This window comes from Aulonocara stuartgranti, assembly GCF_965226115.1.
Source record: "Aulonocara stuartgranti genome assembly, chromosome: 13".
NCBI classification, from domain to species: domain Eukaryota; kingdom Metazoa; phylum Chordata; class Actinopteri; order Cichliformes; family Cichlidae; genus Aulonocara; species Aulonocara stuartgranti.
The window spans coordinates 28,236,573-28,244,759 of record NC_138949.1 but is presented as its reverse complement, the minus strand read 5'-3'; positions in this window follow the sequence as shown (position 1 = coordinate 28,244,759).

Below are 8,187 nucleotides of genomic sequence, written 5' to 3'. Positions count from 1 at the left end.
CCTGCAGTGTGTGGCTGCTGCACTGGTTTCATGGTTGGAGGTAGATTACATCAAGTGTAGCAGATGTAGTGTAGCAAATATGAATTTTGGCTGATGATGCTTATATTCATCAACTGAATTCCACCTTTATACCATCTAGAAAAAAGACAGCATAAACAGTGTACTGTCAGTGTAGAGGATGGAAATCAGCCAGGACAGCTCATGAAACATCTGCTGACATCTGGTTAAATTCAGTTGTGTACATCCACAAAGAGCAGCAGGTCAGCTGTGCACTAAGAAAATCTACTCGAGCTCTCAATATAAATTACTGTGAGTTGTGATTCTTTTCCTCAAACTGAGCAATTACAACCAATTTTAGGGTTCCCCCATCTGCTGAATCCCACTCACTGCTGTTCAGAGGCAAAGTCACCCTCTACAGTGTAAGCAACAGAAAATAGATATTTTTTATTTTTCTTCTTTTTCTTCAGATTCAAGCTGATTATAAGCAGAATAAAAAAAGTTAGACTGAAGTTTGTATTCTTATCTACTGATATTTTCTTATTATAATGTTTTAATGGCAAAATGTTGTGTTAGGTTTGCACAAAGATAGAAACATCTTCCAAAGAGCTACTCTTTAGTTTGTTACTTTGAGTATATTTCAGAGACTGTACATTTTTACTTTTACTTGAGTAAAGAAGTTAAATCAGTACTTTTACTGGAGTATTTATAAACAGTAGTGCTTGTACTTCTACTTAAAGTATAGAATGTCTATACTTTCACCAAGTGTGCATAATTCCCACCAATCCTAACCTTCCCAAAATGATATCCTTTATCTATTGTACCACTCTCTGTTACACCATGAGTAATAACTGGACAATACACACACATGAACACCAGTATAACGGTGTATTTAGTTACAGTTATGTTCTGTAGATTTATTCATAAACCATATGTGTGAAATGCACAGGCACACATTGACTCATTAGTGCTTTGTGGACCATTAGAATGCTCCAAAGGGCACCATCAGCAGGTTTAATGACTCAAAGTAGTGAATGAGGCCTAAAAGACTGGCTCCAGCTGCCCGTGTTAGGAGACAGTATCAGTGTGGTAATACTCCTTATTCAATTATAGAGACTGATTTTTTTTTTTTTAGATCAGTTGTTATAATGGGCGAAACTATCAATAGAGGCCAAAACTATAACAGGCTGTCAGTTTTTTTTAATAATAGTAATAATTTCTTGTGCTATAAAGTTGGGCATTTTAGCTTGGGGGTCTGTGGTGATTGATTGGAACCAGCCTTTAGTGTTTGCCACTTTGTTGGCTTCATTTTTCAGATATGGAGGTGGCCTTGTGATACACAGACCGAACCGTGCAGGGAATGCAAGTTTAACAAGTCTCTCTTACACGTAAGCCCAGTTTGTTCTTGTTGTTGTGACTCTCATGGACCGTGGCCAAAAGTGCTGGTGCACACCAGGCTTTGGTATCATTTTGGCTTTCATGAACTGCAGATTGCGACAGCTTGATAGGTGATGTTCTGGAACAGACATTCAAGAGCAAACTGGGGAAAAAAAACCACAACTTGATATCTTTTCTTCCTGCTTCTACTTCTACTTCTATACCACTGCTGATAAACTGCCTTTTTTCTGGTGTTGTCGGAGCCAATATGACCATAAATTTATCTTCACTCTTGAAACCCTGTCTATGTATAAAACTGCTCTCTAGCAGACAGCTGGTCTCTATTTAACATTCCATGCTGTCATTGCTCAGATGACATATTTTCAATTAACAGTATCCTTTGCTCCTAATGCTGGCCTCAAACCTGAAGCTCACAGTTCAGATTAATTTAACCTATTACCGATCGACTTTACTCCACTATTAATTTTCTTCCCGTCACTTCAAGTTGCCGAATTTCATTGACGTTCAGTGATCTCTGTTTATCATGTAGCTTCTTGTCTCTTCCGTGTGCTCATCTCTCATGTGCTCAGCAGGTCATTACCGTTTCAGGTTAATCCTTTTCAAAGAAAATCAAAAAGCGCCCACCTCAAAATGCCTTTATTCCATTTTTATAATGGTAAAATAGTTTTAAAAACATTTAACATAGGAGGTCTCAGTCTTAACTAACCCTAACTATGTTTTTGAAAAAAAAAAAAAAAAAGCATTTATTTAGAATAAATAAAAAATGCTTTTTTTCTTGTTTGTGTGTTTCCAAGATTTGGTAGAACAATTCTAAAAATAATAAAATAAAATAATATGTTCTGATAGCAGACGTTGTCATAGTTGTGAAACATTGCCTATGCTAAGACTGTCAAGCAAAGTGCTAACTCCAGAGCTATTAACAAAACAATCCAAGCTGCAAAAACGAAACAACAATTCAGCATAACTGATGACACTGCACTAAAATAAGTTAGTCTTACTTCAGCAAAAATGAAGTTTTTTTTGTTTATTTATTTAATTTTTTCATTATTACCACTGCAAGTGTCTTTGGCCCCACAGACAAAAGGAAAAGTTTAGTTATCTGATTTATCATCCTCTTCCTCCAAACAGACAGAGAGAGACAAAGGTAGAGGCAGGCAGCTAAAATTAATTTTAGCTCAGGTGAAAAATTGCCCACATGACGACCTTCAGTGCAACAGTGAGCAGAAACACAACAAAAAGACAATGCAAAGTCCAAAACTGCCACACAAGTAAAACAACTGAAGACTGTATAGTGTAATCAAATGGTAGCAGTACCTAAATTGTGGTTAAAACAAACAGGTTAAGGCTCTGCCTAAGTTACGAGTGCATTTATGGTAAGGGACTCTTTACTCTAATATCCAGGCTGATATTAGGAGTGTGACACTGAATAACATGTATTTTAATATTGAAACTCGAAATATATGAATATCTACAGAAAATGAAAATGTCTGAAATATTTTGTCTTTGACATTACGCAGAACATATTAATTTTGTGTGTAATTTGTCTCAGACCAGAACCAAGATGAACAAAATAGATTTCTGTAACTGAGCAATCATTCCTATCATTTGGTCCTCCAGTCTAACAGCTACTGCAGTCTAATAGTGAGATATTTATAATTAGAGCTATTTTGTTACATTTAGTAACTTTTGAATGTGTTGTATTGTTTAATATAGTTTAGTTACTGTCCCTACTTACTTGGAGCAACGGTGAGCACATAATTTCTTCAGGGATTGAATAGTATTCTGATTCTGAATACCTGTGAGCCTGTCTGAAATGACATTTAGGGGCATTTTCACTAGTGAGAATCAATAAAATCTGTCTTATATATGAAGCAAGGGAGCAAGAAGCAGGACACACACACAGCTTTTGGCCACTAGAAAGGTCTTTGAGTCTTTTCCATAGCAGTTCATTCTTCTCAGTATAAATGATAGACAGGCTGCTGACATGTGAATACCTGACTTTTCTTTGGTCCTCTGGATACACACCACACAAACTCAACATTGTGCACTTTGTAAAGAGCATGGATACACTTGACCTATCAGGAAGGTTTAGCAAAGTCTCTTTTGGACGGTTCACAGCTTTCTAGGTCTGTTCTGTGTTCCATGCACAGGCTGCAAAGTCACCTGCTCTCCGAGTCATTCTGTCCCACCTTTCTTCCTGGAGCTGAACTAGAGACCAAACCTCTGTCTCTTACAACTGCTTTTTGCTTTTGTTTTCACTCAAAGTACGACATTAAAAAATGTCAGAAAGCTTTATCCTCTGCATTTTCAAGGTTTCAGGTTTCACCCCGTCTAAAGGGGCTAGATTCATTTTCTGAAGTAGAATAGTCACCCCCACCCACTCCCTGTGTAACTAAACATGTAGGTAAACAAATATAAAGACAGAAGGTCTGGCGGTCACCACCTTGCATCATCCTGCCAGACCACAGAGTATGTTCAGTTTGAAAGTAGTGTGGAGCATTTGGTTTTGTTTCCATGAAGGTCATCACACTATTCCCCTCATCTAGTTTAATATTCCACACAACCAGATCCTTAACCTTCTGCTTTGGGTTTATATTGCAATTGATCAACGGCAATGAGTAGTTGACTGCAATTAAAACCAAACATCAGTGTCATCAAACGTTAACTATACTTATGAGAAGTGAGAACAGAAACAGTATCCAGATAATGCTTCAGTCTCATTTCCTCTGTTTTCCCTTCTTAGTTTTGCATTTCTTCACCCTCCTATTGTCTCCTACATGCTTCGTCCTGTCCTTCTCACATCTCTCTATAGCGCATTACTTGTCATCGCTGTCTTAGATAAGTAATACCCCATTAGCCTGGTGAACCTGGAACCACTGATGCACAAAAAAGCTCCATTACCATCCTGTAATGCCGTTAGGCTCTCCATTAATTCGTCATCTCCATACACTGCTGGTTTACCACAATAAACTGCCAGCAGCAGGCAGTTCAATCAGCCAAATGATTAAATGTGCACAGATTCAGTGACTGATATGGATTTGAGATGAAAATGTATTCATAACACTTCACAAAGCTATGTAAATTTTAGAAGATGAAGCTGCAGAGTTACCTACTGAGATTATGTCATTTGTTGGCTGACAGGAAGAAGCTTAAGGTTCATATAATTAAAAGAAGAGCTACTTTAGGAAGCTGTGTATGCAATAAGACACAGTTACATTTGGCTTACTGCTTAAGAATTACTTATGAGCAGCTTTCATTTAATGACATTACTTTAGCAAAATACATGATTAATTACAAACTTTCACTGAGGAAAAGGAATATAAATCACAAATTAGTATCTCTCCTAGATTCATATAGTTATTTTCAATATTATTTGATCAATCATTCCTTTTTGGCAAATGATGTTGAAAACAACAGCTGAATATAATTTAGAATGTATGAAAATATAAAGTAGGATGGACTAATAGGATCTTTGCAGGTAATATAAAAAAGTAAAATAAGAGAAACTGCAATAGGAATTTATGGTGCACTGCACAAGCAATTGCAAATCAAGACATGTGGAAAGGCAATGAATTCAAAGTTTCATTCTTCAAATGACAAAAACGTCCTATCCTAAATACGAGATCACTGAAGGTCCTAAATTTAAAAATGTATTTTTATTGTCAAGTTTGAATGAAAAATTAAGGATTTCACGTGTCTTTAATGACACTGAAATAATGTAAACAGCAAAAATAAAACCCAGAACTTAACCATCCAGTCATCCAAGTATAGAAATATTGGATCGTCATATCTTGACTTGAAAAGTAATGTAGCTAACCCAAGTAATGGAGCTATTTCCTCAAGTAAAAGTTAGGAGATTATCACTGTGAGCACGACTGAACCTGAACAGAGAAACCCCGTTGAAATGGTTGGTTTTAGAAGAAAGAAATGAATAAACATATGTTACTTTACACTTCAGAGTTAATTGCAACTTGCAGAGGTTACAAAAATAACAAAAAGGAAGGCATGCTGTACTTTACCTCCTGTAAGAGTGAAAATCAGTTTACTCAGATTAACACAGCTCTTGTCAGCAGGAGATTGTCTGAAAGGAAATTGGTGTTGGCAGTGACAGACAAAAAGGACGTCAGAGACACAAATGAAGAGACGACAAAGAGCTGAGGCAGACAGAGAGAGAATTGTTAGCTTGGATGTGGATGGAGAGTGGGTAGGAAACCAGAGGTTATCGTTGTCCCTGGTCTTGATCACTGCATCATAAGCCAGGATTGAGAAATCTGCCGAGCCGTTTCAGAGAGATTTTTGTCGCCTACATAAATTTAATGGAGCACTCGCTGAGAAATGAAATGGCAGCCTCATATGTGGGATATTTACTTTATAGTGCTCCTGTGCCTAACGGTGGGGGAAGAAAGAATTCAACTTTATGAACAGATTATACACTAAACAAACCCACTATAAGGGTCAGAGGTCACCACAATGACAGATTCACTGACTGAATGCTCTTAACAGCAATGCAGGTCAGATAGAGTGAGAAATCCTTAAACCAATTTTGCTGGTTATTGGTGAGATTTATCCACATCTCTTCCAGTATATTTTTGCCTTGCTGGAAACTTCCTTTTATAAACGGCAAAGCTAAGGTTGATGTGCATTGTCTCCCCAGAGTTGCACATTGAACTAAGGTCTTTCCTATCATCAAACCCTCTGACTCAACTCCATATTATCTCAGCACCAGTTCTGGCTGCAAGATCCTCATCTCGCTGGATAATGACAGAGTAAATAAAGGGTGAATGTAGCCTCAGCAGGTACAGGCACATCTTATTTGCAAGAAATGTGCTTGTTTTGAAGTGGTTTGCATACAACAAAAGGAACCGTATGCTGAATTGATTTAAATTCATGTTATAATAAATGTTGCATGGTTTAGTACGTCCTCTCTGTCCCAAGCAAATTTACCCTCTGGCACTTATCCTGTTCTCTAGCTAGTAAAAGTCACACCCCCAAAGTGGTGTTTTCTTCCAGCTGAGTGGCTCCTGTCAGTCACTGCAGATGGGTAAGCATTGCTCCGAAATCGTTAAGGCTCTGAGGCATCTTGGCTCAAAGACTTGCAGCTAATATCACGCTTCACAAACCGGTCAATACCCAGCAGCTCCGTGAAAAAGCCCAGCCTGAGCCTAAATGCCCCCAGAACACTAGAGGACATGCTTTCATTCACCCCACTGCTCACTGAGGTCGGAGCCACCAAGAACAAATCAGCTGTCATATGTCTGGGAAGTGTAAGAGCAGTCACTCAATCAGCAAGACAGCCAGACAATAAATATGAAAGTCAGTTTTTCAGCTAAAGATCGCAGCTCGGGTGGTCGACTGCAGATTTTTGTTTGTTTGTTTGATGTCACAACCTTTAAAATCATTAATCAGTAGTGACCGGCTGATTCTGCTTATAATCTTATCCAATTGAAAGTTAACATATTAATGTAATAGGGACTTTTTTGGAAAAAAGCCCAGCTTAGACATTCATGCCAAATGAACACGCAGGGACACACTAGTGAGATTTATAGAAAAAAGTTTTGTGTGGCCTGAAGCATGCGAAGATTATTTTAATGCTTTTGAACCTTCATTCACTAAGGACAGAAATCAGCAATTGTGGGAGACTATCAATCCATTTTCTTCTGCTTATCCAACTAAAGGACACAGGAGCCTATCCCAGCTGTTTTAGGACACACTCTGAACAGGTGCCCAGCCTGTCATGGGATTAACACAGACACACATATGCACAGGGACAAACAAACACACACAAAGCCACTCTAAAATCATCAGTTGTCTTTGGATTGTGGGAAGATTTGGACTGTGGGTAACAGAAACGCACCCCATAAACCGAAACAAAGTGGTGGAAAAATATTGTTTCAAATCTTATAAAAACTTAAATGCATCTAAAATTTTAATATAAAGTGAAGAAGACAAAAAATGCTAACAGGAGGTGAAACGGTCTGCTTCCAGGTGTTTGCAGCAGTTTTTCTTCTGAATGTATTAAATCTCTGCAGGATCAGTGTGAGCATCTCTGAAGTAAGAGAGCTGTGCTGATTTATGCATATGTCTCTGCAGAGAAGCAGCTTGGGTTTTATCCACAGCTGTCTAACATTGTGACAGGTAAGCTGTCAAACATGGAGGTTTCAAATAGCTTTTTGTTGTTACACAGTGACCGTCCTCAGGATGAGCCCTTGGTTCCATCACAGGCATTTTATCTTATATCTGAATATTTTTTTATCATGCCAAATTATTATGATTTTTTTTATTATCCAGTCTCACAGTGGGCTGTGTGTTTGTAGCAGTAATTACATTATTATGCATACTTTGACATTAAAGCGTACACCAAAATATTGCCATATGTAGACTAGTAACAAGGAGTGCACAATGCTGATTGGATACATTTCTATAACATAGAGAGTATCCAGAGTTTTCATCAGCTTCACAGACAGATATGCTGTTTATTTGGACTGATATGGAACTATCCTCTTTCTTATGCATGCTCCATTGTGGTCTCATAATCAGTTTTTGACTTGTGTTTGGTGCCGTGACAGTCATTAAATTAATCTGCTGTCATGATTGATTGCTGGGGCATTAATATATGGAAATTTAGAGTGGCTGATATTTTGGTAGGTTGAGTGGTGCAGTAGCTCTGTCGTGCAAGTGAATGGGGGGAAGGGATTGCCTTGAAAAAGTCAGAGCCCTGAGGCCCTGTTGTACTTTAATTTGCCCTTGTATTACAACCTCTGTTTTCTCCACATTCTTAGGGTTGACTGAAAG